This window comes from Tamandua tetradactyla, chromosome 9 (genome assembly GCF_023851605.1).
Source record: "Tamandua tetradactyla isolate mTamTet1 chromosome 9, mTamTet1.pri, whole genome shotgun sequence".
NCBI classification, from domain to species: domain Eukaryota; kingdom Metazoa; phylum Chordata; class Mammalia; order Pilosa; family Myrmecophagidae; genus Tamandua; species Tamandua tetradactyla.
In genome coordinates, this window is record NC_135335.1 from 93,357,204 (window position 1) to 93,371,786 (window position 14,583).

The following is a 14,583-nucleotide window of genomic DNA, read 5'->3' on the forward strand; positions in this document are numbered from 1 at the left end:
GCTCTAGAGCCCAGCCTATTAACTTGGGAGTCCCTAGTGTTTGAGAGAGTATCGGGGGGTTCCAGGTGGGAAGGCTTAATATTTCCATATTTTTCTCCTGTCACTCAAGGGATTTTGCCAGTGCTTTCTAATTATCTGCCCAACATACTCTGGAATATAGCCTAGCATTACATTAAAATATACTGAATCACAAGCTCTCATTCCCATTCTGGGCTCCATGTGTTTGGGTTGTTTAAATGAGCTATCTAGAGAGGTTGAGTTAGATTGTGTGCCACAGAAAATTTAGGCTTTGGACAAAATAAAGTTCTCTTCCTTTGGTCTCATACTTTAGGTGAAGTTCTAAAATACAGACACTGTCATCCCTTACCTTGTATTCTGATTTACCTTAGTCCCAACCAGAACAGCTTCTTATTTCTAATTAAAACCTGATCTCTTTTTTAGTTTCTTTAACAGTTGTTGTATGTAGAAATGCTGACTTTCAGAGCTGTAGAACTCAAACTCTGAGTCTTAGATGTTGCAGGGTTACTCAAGGGTCTTATGTCTTTAAAAAAATATGCAAAGCTTTGTTTACCCTGTATTCTGCTGCATTAGAAAGAAAAAAGATTGCTGTCATGTACTATTGTAAAAGATTATTTTTTAACATTTCTCTTGTCTTTTGAGGAGAGCCCTTATCCCATACAAAAGCCTAAGCAACCCCCTAAACCCAAAAAGCAATTATCACAATTTCTTTGTTTTTCTTGTCAATCTATTGCAATGGCCAGTCCAGGAGTTGTCCAAAGTTTTATATTTTGATCTTCTGTTCCTGGCCCCTTCTGGCATCACAAGAGGCAGCAGATGGTAAATAAGGAAGAGCGCCTATTCTGGAGTCAGACTGCCTAGGTTGAATCTTGGTCCCCCACTGTTGGATAACTGAGTGACCTTGAGCAAGTCACATAAATCTCAAGGCCTAAGTTTCTTCATCTGGCAAAACAGGAATGATAGTGACAGTACCTTCCACATAAGATTGTTGCAGGGATTTAATCAGTTGGTATTTGTAAAACATTTTCAGTGGAATTTGGCAGTCTGCAAAAAAGGAATCTTTGGGTTTCCTATTTTGTACCATAAAATAATTTTAGGTTCATTCTTTCTCCTCAGTTCTTTTGCTCTTGCAAATACTGCTGCCCTGGAAGGCCCAAATACAGGACCAGGGAGCATGAGATGAAAGGAGTGCCCTCAAGTTTGTGAATTAGGGCTCTAGCCCTGGCTCTGGCTCCATCACCCTTGCTAAATGTCCTGACCTCACTGACCTCAGTTTTCTCCTCTGTAATGTGAGGCTTCAGCTTCATTAGATAGCCTCAGTGCTTTAGTATTCTATAAATTGCATTCCCAGCTCTACACTCAGTTCAGTGACTTGATTCACTTGTTTGTTAACTGGAAAAATACTTGCATCTACCATTAGCCAGCGCCTCATAGCTGGAAATTAGGAAGCCCCTGTCTGAATGGCACCCCCAAGCCTGATGCATGAGAGAATGTATTTCTTTCTGCAGAATGTAAACCCTGCCCCACTCGCCAGGAGGAGCTGTCCCAGTGGTTTTCTAGAAGTCTCCTTTCTGTTGGGAGGATTAGTGGGTCTCCAGAGGACACGGAAACCCTTGCTCAAAAGGCTGGAACCGCTCAGTATGAGTAGACAGGAGCTCTGTCAAGCAGCTTTCGGCTTCTGTCGCCGCTTCCCATCCACGCTTTAGGAGGCAGGCCTTCGGCCTGACTACCCCCTCCTCGGTGGCTGCGATGGGTGTCCCAGCGCCACGCACACCCCTCCCTTCTTACCCTCCCTCCCTCCCAGCTGCCATAGAAACCCGCCGACCAGGTCTGTGCGGGCTCCCCGGGTCCCCTACCGCTCCCCCTGTGCTTTCACCCCACCCCCCACCGCCGGAGCCCCGAGCCGTCCCTCCGCTCAGGATTGGTCCTTCAGGAAATGCTGCGGGGCACTTCGGTCCCCGCGGCCGAGCTGGGCGGGGGCCCGGCGAGAGGGGTGGCCCCGGCGCTCGGCGGTCAGGTCGGCAGCCCCTGACAGCTTCGGGAGCCTCCGGCGCCGCTGCCGCGCCAGTCCCACCGCCGACCACCCGAGTGCCTGGGGGGCTGCCGCGCGGGTGAGCAGGGGAGCCGGTAGGGCCACCAAGGTAAGTGAGGGTCCCGGGCTCGCAGAGAGCGCCCGACCCCGCTCTCCTGTCCTCAGCCAGGCTGCATACCTGCGTGGCCGGGAGCCTTCCTCTCCGCGGCCTGAGGGCGAGGGAGACCCAACCCCCGGCAAGGGGCTGGAGGGAGGAAAAGGCCAGGCACCCCCGGGGGCGGCCCCCACCCCGCACCCCACCCCAGCCGTTCGGCCAGTGCGCGCGCGCCGGGGTGTACCCGTGTCCTTGGCGGCGCGTGCAAGTGAGCGGAGGACAGCAGTTTCCCCAGCACGGAAGGTGCGCTGGTCCAGACCCCCAAGGCCTGCTGGCGCGAGCCCAAATCTAGATAGTTTACCCGAAGGCGCCCACCCCGGCTGGCAGGAAGGGAACTGCCATCTAAAGGCTGCGGCCCAGGGCGACCTCCCACCGCACCCCACGCAGGAAGGGGTTTCTTCTGAAACACAGTGCGAGGTTAGGGAGAAGCTCGTCTCTTCCCGAATATTCCTCCAGGAATATTAGGAGCTCTAGAACTCGGAGACAGGATCAGGAAATGATATCAACAGGGGCCTGAAAATGTCGTTTTTGATAAGCTTTTTGCGTGGCTGACACATCTGGACGATTGGAGAGGCCAAGCAATAGATAGAGGTGCTCTTAGCTCTAAGAAGGACAGCGAAGATTCAGCCATCTGCACTTGTCAAAATAATTTCCTCTCTCCTTTTCTATTTTTCCCTCCCCTCCCCTCCCCTCCCCTCCCTGCCCCATCTGTCCCCTCTCTCCCCACCCCACTGTTTTTGTCCTCAAGAGTTTAGTAGACTAGATAACTCTCTGTCAGATCCACTCTCCCCCCACCAAATTCCTCATCCTGTTTCAAAACAAGAGTAAATGAATCGCCTTCTGAGCTGTCACCTGTGCATTTCAGACGAGTTGGAAATTAAATCGCGGTTGCACCCGAGGCCGTGGGAATCCATAGGGAAACAAACCAAACCAAACCAAAATATTGATTCCAAGTTGAACCAAGATTTCAAATGGGAATCCAAACGAGCATTTGTTTGTGATAACATAATGTTTATTTTTTAAAAAAACGTTTGAAAAATAATATATCACTCAAGCTTGCATCATCAGTATTCAAAGTGATTCACAGAAGCCCTTCAAAAGATGGTTTCTATTAGTATTGCAAAAGCACTTCTAATTTTGGTTGCCATGGTGACTGAAGAAGTCGCCCTGCACTGTTGAGGCATTGCCTGGCTTGGACTAGGAACTGTTCTTAAGGAGATCTCCTCACAGTCCCCTCATGTGGCCGTGGTAATAATAATTGAGCTTATGAAAAGCGTGCTTTGTTTTTTCCTCTCAAAATCCTAAAAATATACAGGCAGGTTTTGAGGGCTTAAAATTTTTATCTTTTCAGAGTTTGCAATTTGTGCAACAGATCCTTCTCAGACAAATGAGAATAAACATGGCTCTCCACCAAGTCTAATGACTCCTAACAGTCAGGCTGTCCCAACTCTCTTCCCACAGCTCATTGCCCTTACAGAGGACAGAGGAGAGTGTTTGATATTCCAAGAATCAGGGCCTGTGACAAGATCTCCTTCTCCATTTAGCATTTAATTTTGGAATCCTAATTAGCTTTCTAATTAGGAGATGGAAGAATCTGGGCCTGGGTGAAGTGAGAGGCTAAATAGGGGGAGCGCTGTGTCCAGTTCTGCATGGACTAGCGTCTTGTGTGCTGTTGAATTTGCCTCTTAAAGCCTCCATGAGTTTATTTTTGGCTGGACCACTGTTATGTGGTAAGCTTGGAAAAACCTTCAGAGAGGCCTCCTCCTGTGTTAGGAAAAAATATGGATCGGATATTTAGTTTGAGGTGTGTGCTTTTTACTAATAACTAAACTACATTTAAAATAAAGGCAGGTTTGTATGAAATCTAAATTCCCCAGTAATAGCTAGGGATAAGCCATAGAGCCCTTTATGTTCTCAGTTTAGACTGAAACTTTTCAGTCAGACTTAATTTGGGAGGACCAATAGTACCGCATTAAAATACTTTAATCATCAAATGTCAGTGTATTTAAAGAACCATAATTCTCTACACATCCATAATTCCTGAGTTTTGAAGCCTACAAATCAATTTTGTATGTTTGCATGATTGAAAAATGTTAAAGCCCCCAGACTTAGAGTTTTAGAAAGAGGAAAGCAAAGATTTTGCCGTAATAGGTTAATGTTTCCAGCCAAATGTAGCTCTATTTTGAGAAAATTAAAAATTAAAACAGCATAAAATCCAACTTCATTCTTCGAATCTGATTATAGTCTTTCCCAGGGAGTAAAGAGCCATAATTAAATGGCTGATTTTTTTCACTTTTTGAACGGATAACCTTTACAAAATTGGTCTTATTCTATGTCTTGGCATGTCTTATTGTTATTCCAAGAAAGGTTCTTTTTTCAGAATTCCTTTCTAGAATTTGCATTGAAGTTACAGATTTCAAGAGAAGAAGCTATTCAAATTATTTGTGAAGACAATAGTCTACACAAGTTAATTAAATTAGGTCACAGTTCCTAAGTTACTTTCTCTCAGGAACTTTAAGGGTATTCGCCATTATTTTATTGCATCCTGAGGAATATTAGCCAGTTTTACAGGTGTGCAAATTGCATTTCAAAGGTAGAGGTGGCTTCAGCTAACCAATTGAAAAATTTAGAGACAAAAATCCAAATCACCAGGCTTATCTATGAACATGAGTACCAGACAAAACTTAGAGAAATCGAAGTGAGAAGTGAGGCAAAATGGGGATAGTGAGAAGAGTTAAAGATAAGGGAGAATAAAACTGTAGAGAAAAAGTGTCTTAAGTGAGGAGAAAACAGATTAAAGGAAAGAGAGTCGAAAAGTAGTAAAAATATTTTTAAGTACTTTTAAGAAAAGTAGAGTGGAAAGAGAGTTCCACAGAAGAAAAACCAAGTTGGAGAATAGAAAGCTAAAATGAATCCCCTTCTTCATCTTCCACTGAGAACACTGACATTTGTCCTGAAAGCCCCAGGTACCCTGTACACCCTGTATTAGTCAGGGTTCTCTAGGGGAAAAAAAAACACTGATAGGATGTGTGTACACATATTAGGACATTTCTTTTAAGGAATTGGTTCCTGCAATTATGGGGCTGGCAAGTCTGAAATTTGTAGGATGGGTTGGCAGGCTGGAAATTTGGACAGGAATTGTTGTATTGAGTCACCATTCTTCTCTGGGAAACCCCAGTTTTTGCTCTTCAACCTCTTACTGTTTGGATGAGATGTATCCACATTATGAAAGGTACTCTTTTCTTCAAGGACACTGTAGATGTTAATCACATCTGCAAAATACTTTTACAGCAACACCTAGGTTAGTGTTTGACCAAACAACTGGATACCATAGCCTAGCCAGATTGACATATGAAATTAGCCACACATAGCCAATGCAGTAAAATTCTCTGGCTACTCAGAATAGCTGGGAAGCCTGAGTGGCAGGCAGAAGTGCATTCTGGCTCCCTGCCTTATATCTTAATTGTCTGGGGTGGGCCAACTTTCCCATCTCCACATCCTGCTAAGCTAGCAGCTAACTGGACCTTCTGACACCTAATCTTTAAAGCCACCAAGAAAGCACCCTATATCACTGTATGTTGGAGTCATTCAATTGGAATAATTTATAGACACACTTGATTATATAATCACAGTTTTATGAATTAGAGCTTGTTAGGAATTACAGCAATCGCACTTCTCAGGGACAACCCCTTTCTACTCTGTTTCAGTTTTTTAAAGCTGCCGGAATGCAATATATCAGAAATGGGTTGCTTTTACAATAAGAATTTATTAGTTTACAAACTTACAGTTCTAAGGCTGTGAAAAAATGTACAAATTATGGCCTCAAAAGGAAGGTGTCTTTTCTGAGGAAAGGCTGCTGGCAGCCAGGGTTCCTCTGCCACATGGAAAGGCATATGGCCAGCTTCTGCTGGTCCTTTGCTTCTGGATTCCATTGCTTTCCGCTTCTGATTCAGTCAGTGGCTTTCTCTCTGAGCATCTGTAGGTCCTCTCTTGGCGTCTCTGGGGTGTTTCTCTCTCCATGCTCTCTCTCTTCCCATGTTTCCGCCTTTTATCTTTTCATAAAGGGCTCCAGTAAAGGATTGGGTCGGTTACATCTCAACTGAAACACCTAAGCAAAAGCTTCCACCCATAAGCAGGTCTGCACCCACAAGAATGGATTAAAAGAACATGGCCTTTTCTGGGGTGCATAACAGCTCCAAACTACTGTTACTCTTAGGTATTTAATAATCTAAGTACATATTTGCAAATATTTTGCTCGTGTGGCTTGTTTTTTTTTTTTTTTTTTGGCATGGGCAGGTACCAAGAATCGAACCCTGGTCTCCGGCATGGCAGGTGAGAATTCCACCACTGAGTCACCGTCGCACCACCTGCGGCTTGTTTTTAATTATCAATTTTAGACAGAATCTCTTGACTTCCTCTTATGATATGTGAGGATTTAATTCTCTTTTTACATGCCCCTTAACTTCCTAGCTTCCATTTTAAAAAAGTTTTAATGTAATTTTATTGAGATAGCTCTATATGCAATACAATCCATCTAAAGTATACAATCAGTGATTCACAGTATCATCACATAGTTGGGTATTCACCACCAGGATTTCACCACCATGTTCATTTCTAGAATGCACGACTCCAGAAAAAGAAATAAAAAGAAAATAGAAAAACCCATACAGCCCATACCCCTTACTCCTCCCCCTTATTGACCACTAGCATTGGTCAGTAATTAATTTTAAGACTTACAACAGAGGTAGGTTAACACAGTGTGGTATTGACAGATAAATATATATATGTAACCTACCTCTATTGATATATATATGCATATATGTATATATATATATATATATATATATATATATACAGTGGAACAAAACAGAATATCCAGAAGTAAATCCATACGAACATGGGCAACTATCTTTTTTTTTTAATATAGTTATATAGTCATTATCAAAGACCAGGGCCACTGGATTTCAGTTCAACAACTTCAGGTATTTACTTCTGGCTATTCTAAAACACTAGACACTAAAAAGAAATAACTATATAAAGAGTCAGTAGTCACAGTAATTTGTTAAATCCTAATTTCTCCGTTGCACCTCCTCCCTGTTATTTGATCTTTCTCTCTATCTTCAAGGATATCTGGGCAACAATCATTTTAAATTCTTCATGCTGAAAAGGGGAGTTGACCCTCTGGGGTAAAGGAATGAACCTGGTTGATGTTCTTGGAGAGAATGGTACTTCTGGATTTCAGGACATATCTGGCCTAGAATCAATCTGGAGGCTTCAAGATACTGAAAAATAAGCTTACTAAGAAAAACTTTTATAGAGACTTACAGAGCCAGGACACACCCGAGGGTTTTCAGGAGTACTGTGGGTTGGGGCATGGCATACCGTGGTAGCTTGAAATATCTGGCTGAAGCTTGCAGAAGAGTAATCTCCAAAATGACCTCTTGACTCTATTTGAAATCTCTTAGCCACTGAAACTTTATTTTGTTCCATTTCTTTTCTCCTTTTTGGCCATTCTCAATCCCACAGTGCCAAGGCTAGACTCATCCCTGGAAGTCATGTCCCACATTGCCAGGGTGACCTACACCCCTGGGAGTCATGTTCCACATAGGGTTCATTCCTCTTAAGTAAATATTTAAGAGAGGGATTTCTCAGTCATATAGTGAATGTATGCTTAAGTTCATGGGAAACTGCTCAACTTTTCCAAAGTGGCTTTACCACTTTGCATTCCCACCAGCAGTCTATGTGAGTTCCAATTGTTCCACTTAGAGTCAGTCTTTTAAATTTTAGCCATTCTAATAAATGGGCTAGTAGCATTTCATTGTGATTTTACTTTGTACTTCCCTAGTCAATGATGATGTTGAGCAGCTTTTCATATGCTTATTTGATATCTGCATGTATTTTTCTGTGAAGTGTCTGTTCAAATCTCTTGCCCATTTTTAAAATGTCGGATTGTTTTTTTTCTTATTGTTGATTTTTTAAAATATATTTTTATTGAGAAAACTTCACACACATACAGTTCATCCATAGTATACAATCAGTGACTCACAGTGTCATCACAGAGTTGTGTATTCATCACCATGATAGTTTTTCTTAACTTTTTTTATTGTATAATATAACATATATGCAAAGCAAAGAAAGAAAAAAGCAATAGTTTTTAAAGCACTCTTTAAAAATAGTTACAGGACAGATCTCAGAGTTTGTCATGGTCTACCAAACCATCATCTTAGATTTTTCCTTCTAGCTGCTCTAGAACATTGGAGGCTAGAAGGAATAAATATTTTTTTTATCATCACAATCAACTTTTTGTGAAAAATAACATATATACAAAAAAGCAATAAATTTCAAAGCACAGCACAACAATTCACCATGATCATTTTTAGAACATTTACATCACTCCAGAAAAAGAAATAAGAAAATGTAAAAACCTCAAGCATCCCATACCTCTCGCCCATCCCTCTCACTGATGACCACAAGTATTTCAATCTACCCAATTTGTTTTTCACCCTTTAACCTGCCTATTATTTATTTTTTTCCTTATTTATTTATTTTTTTGGCTTATCTATTCATACCCTGGATAAAAGGAGCATCAGACACAAGGTTTTCTCAGTCACACCATCACACTGTAAAAACTATATACTAACATCCATTTTTGCAGTATCATTTATGGAAGAAAATCAGCGAGACCCAACGTTAGTGTAATCTGTTATTTGAAAATGCCAGGCTGAGAGCCATATAGGTTGGGGAAGGAGGGTTGAATGTTTCAAAGGACTTTAGCAGGAGGGGAGAGCCGGAGTTAAAGTAGTTTCAGTAATGCCTGGTCAGTGATAATTCATGGAAGAGAGAGGAATTGTTCTTGTAGACTAATAATGATTTGGGCAATTTGGATTCATACAGAAGGATTGGAGAAGGAATTAGGTGTTAAAGGTGGAGAGGAATAGCTACAGGGGACAAGGCCATGCCAGGACCACATTGGAAAAGTCTCAGTCCTCCAGTGCTTCTCACAGGTTATGTTACCTTAAATTAATATTCAGTTTACATTCTTCTAGGTTTCTAATCATTGTTCACTGCAGTGCTAAATTGTGACGAGTGTATTTTTTTCCTTTCTACAACTTTTTGGAGAAAATAATTACTTATTATTCACTTGCTTAATTTCATAGGAACCTATTGCTAATTCTTTCCAAACACTCCAGGGCTCTGTAAAACATCTCTTTTGAGTATTTGCAGCACAAGGTCTCCAGCATGAAGCACTCAGTTCTCCTGTTTGAACCAGTTCCTTTCTAGCCATGGTGCACAACAACCATTTAAAATTTTTCCTGTTGTGCTGACTCCTTGTTTTTGTTTCTTCTTTCTTGGTTTACTCTTTCAGTTTATGAAGCACGTGCTTTGATAGCTTCATAAGAACAGGTTATGGTGTGAAAAGTTAAGATGGGTATAGTTGAGATACCCCTAAAGCGTGAGAGAAAGATCAAAGCTGATGGTGGAGTTATACAGAGAAGGTAGGGTTTAAGAAATGAGTACGATTGCTGAATCATTAATTTGATATTTCCTTTAGTCTTCAGTATCTTAGAGCAACTAGAAGTAGAAACCTAAAATTGTGAAGTTGTAACCCATACCAAACTCTGAAATCTGTTCTACAACTAATTGTTGCACTGTGCTTTGGTGCCAGGGTCAGGCTTATCCCTTGGCATCATCTCCCACGACACCAGGGAGACTTTCACCACTGGATGGCATGTCCCACATAACAGGAAGGGCAATGATTTCACGGCAGAGATGGGCTTAGAGAGAGAGACCACATCTAAGCAACAAAAGAGGTCCTCCAGAAGTAACTCTTAGGCATACCTGTAGTTATGCTAAGCCTTCCCATAAGCTTCACAAGGGCAAGCCTCAAGAGCAAGAGCTTGGCTTATTGATTTGGGTGTCCCTAATCTTTGACACAGTATCAGGGGTTTCCCTGGTAGTGAAGTTTAATAGTTCCATATTTTCTCTCCCATCCTTCTAGGGACTTTGCCAATACTTTTTGATTATCTGCTTAATATACTCTGAGATCTGACCAGGCATTACATTGAGCTATACAGCATTAAAGGCCCACATTCTTTATATATATATATTGATTGATTGATTGATTGATTGATTGATTGATAAAACAATATACAAGCATATAAACATTCTTAACATACAAACATTCCATACATGGTATACAATCAATGGCTAACAATATCATCACATAGTTGTATATTCATCACTGTGATCATTTTTTAGAACGTTTGTATCACTCCAGACAAAGAAATAAAAAAGAAAAAAGTCATACCTACCATAACCCTTACCCTCTCTCTCATTGACCACTAGTATTTCCATCTCCCCAATTTATTTCAACTTTTGTCCCCCTTCTTATTTATTTATTTTTTTCCATATTTTTTACTTATCTGGACATACCCTAGATAAATGCAGCATCAGACACAAGGTTTCCATATGTTGTAAAAGCTGTATCATTATACGATCATCTTCAAGAAACAAGGCTACGGAAACACAGCTGTATAGTTTCAGGTACTTCCCTCTAGCCACTCCACTGCACCATAAACTAAAAAGGAATATCTATATAATGTGTAAGAATAACCTCCAGGATAACCTCTCAACTCTGTTTGAAATCTCTCAGCCACTGACTCTTTATTTTTATTTCTCTCTTCCCCCTTTTCATCAACAAGGTTTCCTCAGTCCCTTGATGCTGGGCTCTGGCTCATCCTGGGATTTCTATCCCATGTTGCAAGGGAGGTTTACACCCCTGGGAGTCATGCCCCACGTAGGAGGGAGGATGACCCTCATTCTTATTATGGGCTCCTTGCTATTGGATTGTTTAAATGATCTGTCCAGACAGGTTGAGTTAGATTGTGTGCTACAGAAAATTTAGGTTCTGGACAAAATAAGCCTTTCTTCCTTTGGTCTCAAAGAGCAGATAAGGTTCTAAAATACAGACAATATCTTCCTTATCCCTGTCTTCTCAATTACCTTAATCCCAACCTGACCAGCTTCATTCTTTATCTCTAAATACCAGGTTATGCATATATAAAACAGCCTCTCAAAATCCAGAAATAACAATTACCACTCTGGACTAAATGTGACCACTACAAGAGTTTACAATCTAGACCCCTGTTTTTTTTTTGTTTTTTTTTTTTTAAAGGGAAACATCTTTATTTTTATTATATTTTGTTTGTTTGTTTGTTTTTCACATGGGCTGGGGCCGGGAATCGAACCGGGGTCCTCCGGCATAGCAGGCAAGCACTCTTGCCCGCTGAGCCACCGCGGCCCGCCCGACCCCTGTTTTCTTATAAGTATTTTCTAAATGAGATCACACAATATTTGCTCTTTTGTTTCTGGCTAATTTTGCCTCACCAAATGTCACACAGGTTCATTCACAATGTTGCATGCCTCACAAATTGGTTCCCTTTTGTAGCTGAAGAATATTCAATCGTATGTAAACAATATCGTTGGCCAATCTACTTCTCAGCCAGTGCATCCTTCAGTTATCTCCATTCATTGGGCCTCATGTATAATGCCCAAAGTCAACAGTCCATCAACATTCTCAATTTTAGATAATTTCATTGTTCCCAAGAGAAAGATAACCAACACCATACCCTTACCAAATAGAAAATCCAAACCTCCCCTTAACTCTTGTCCCTCTCACCATTATTTACCCCTGGTGTTGCTGTGGTACTGTTGATATTTTCTTGTTAAAAATAGCCCACAGCATGCAATAGCAGTTTTTTTCCCTATCCCACTATTATACACTCTGGACAAGATTCATACCTTTGCAGTAGTTCATGCAAGAACTTATTTGTATTGTAGTCTTAATCAGTGGGATGCATGGCTCTGCACAACCCCTTTCAATCATGTTCACCTTCAATATGGCAGTATTAGTTAAAGACCCACTAGTGAACTGCCTTCACTTGTATCATTACAAATCACAGAAAGGAAAGGATTAATCAATAAGTGTTTAATGAGACAATTGACTCTTCACAAGAGAAAAACATCCCAATAAAAAAGGGCAAAGAAATTCAAAGTTCAAGAAAATTTAATGACCAAAAAACATAGACAATATAATCATCTTCATTGGTAAGCAGGGAAATGTAAATTAAAACATCAAAGGGATGACATTTCATATCTGTCATAACAGCAAAATTATAAGTCCAACAAACTTCATACCAGCAAGAAGGTGGAGAAATGGGAAGTCTTAAACATCATTGCTGATTCAGTCCTTTTGGAGAACACTTTAGCACTATCAAGTGAAGTTGAAATACACATACTTTTGACCAAGTAATGCTTTTCCTAGGTATATTCCATAGAGATATTTTCCATGAGAGACAGAGAAACATGTACAAGGATGTTTCAGCACTGTTTGTAGTGCTGAGAAATTGGAAACTACCAAAATAACACCGCCAACAGGGGACTAGATCAAACTGTGATGTATTAATGAATGACCTAGATCTATATAGGTTAATGTGGGTAAATTTCAAAAATATGATAAATTGAATGAGAAAAGTAAGCTGCATAGAGAAAAGTAAGCTGCATAAAGAAAAGTGCTGCAAAATCACATTTACGTAGTGTCTAAAAATACACAGAACAATTGTATAACTTGTTTAAGCACATTTGTAAGAAAAAGCTTTTAAAAGCAGGCTGTTTACCAACCATGAAATAGTGGTTATCACTGGAAAGGGAGCATGAGGAATTAGATGGAAAAAAATAGAAAGAGAGCTTCATCTACATGTGCAATAAAAAAAAGTCTGAAACAAACATGGTTAAATCTTAACATGGGTTAAAGCTGGGAGGGGGTGTTGGTTATATTATTCTGTTCATTTTCTTGTGTATTGAAATATTTCACATTTTTAAAATACTAATATTTAGCAGAATTTCTCTTTAGAGCATGAATCAAGATAAGGGACTGGGAACCACTTTTCCATCAGGATAATCCAAACTCTGTTCAGGGCAGAAACCATCTAGCTTATGTCAATTCCATTTCCCATCATTGTAGGAAAAGTGAAAAAAAGCCTACTTGTTTTCATTTCTGTTTTTTGTAATGATTAACAAAGGGAAAATAATTTCCCATCATATTTCTATTGTTCCTTTAATGCTCATCATCTCTTATCATGGAAGATTGAGGTGGACGGCTAGAATACTGCTTCAGAAATGTTTTCCTTCACTCTCGTTGAAGATTTAATGACACGTTTTCTCTCTCTTACATAATGTGTGTAATTAATGGTCCCAGAAACAGGTTTGTAGACACAAACTAGCAAAATGACTAAGATGGTCATTCATATTTTATAGGTTGATTTTCCCCTAAATTCTGGACAGGGAGCTGTCAGGATTAGAAGCATCTAGGCATGAATGCCTAACAACTGTCACAGGACTTAGGAGTGCTCAAATTCCCCAAATTCTGATCAATGAAATTTCTGCTGGTTAAATACGATATTAGAAGACACTCATGGTACTGCATCAGAAGTTCTCATCAGGAGAAAGCTGGAAAAAGACAGCAACAAATACCCCCAAACACAGAAGCATCCTACTCTTAGCCCACTTTGAGCACTTTATAAATCCTAAAATAGCAACCCAAATTAACACAGTAGTTGAAAAACTTCATCGTGTCTTTGGCTATTACCAAAGGGTTTGACAAGATGTATTTGGAAAACAGCAGAGTAGTCATTTTCTTTCAAGCAAATAGACATGATAGGTTAAATGAGAGGGATCATGCAGCGCTATCTAACGACTTCCAGTCTTCCATCATAATACAAATCGAAAGGATGAACATGGCATCTACACAAAATTAAGACTTAGAAAGGTTTTATCCCATTTTTTAAACTGCTGTGTTTGCATCCTCTCTGAGTAAGACTAAATAAGAGGATGCCTGTAAATTACAAGGAACAGTATCTAGGACATGATAATCACCTAAGGATAATCACAACATATTACCAGGAAGAATTAAGCAAATGGTAGCTAACATTGTTGTTATAAAAATTGCCTTTATGCTGTCCATAAAAGTGAAATCATAACGTATCTATCCTTTTGTGTCTGGCTAATTTCACTCAGTGTTAGGTATAATCAGAGGCTTATAATACAGAATATAGGGGACTTAGAGATACATAGAAGCTAGAGATGGGTGTATCATTAGCTAATGAGGTTGAACTCCATTGTAAGGGAATAGAGAGGAGTGAAGGTGGTTCTCTACTGGGTCTGTAAGTAATATTACCATATTGAAGATGAACAAGATTAAAAGGGGTTGTGTAGACCTGTGTTATTCAATTCCCACTGACTAATGGTAGAAATATGAAAAAAAATTGCCTTGCCTCAGTTTGCGTCTCTCAACATGGGAATGTACACACGCCCCCACAGA

General features: G+C 40.3%; 1 protein-coding gene across 1 annotated transcript in view; it reads left to right on the forward strand.

The window, feature by feature from the left end:
- Positions 1–1,993: 1,993 nt before the first annotated feature.
- NIM1K (NIM1 serine/threonine protein kinase) overlaps positions 1,994–14,583 on the forward strand; it is a 93,023-nt gene continuing 80,433 nt past the window's right edge. Inside the window, exon 1 of the mRNA XM_077117094.1 lies at positions 1,994–2,159. The gene's annotated coding sequence lies outside the window, so the exon portion shown is untranslated. The remainder of the gene's footprint in view (positions 2,160–14,583) is intronic.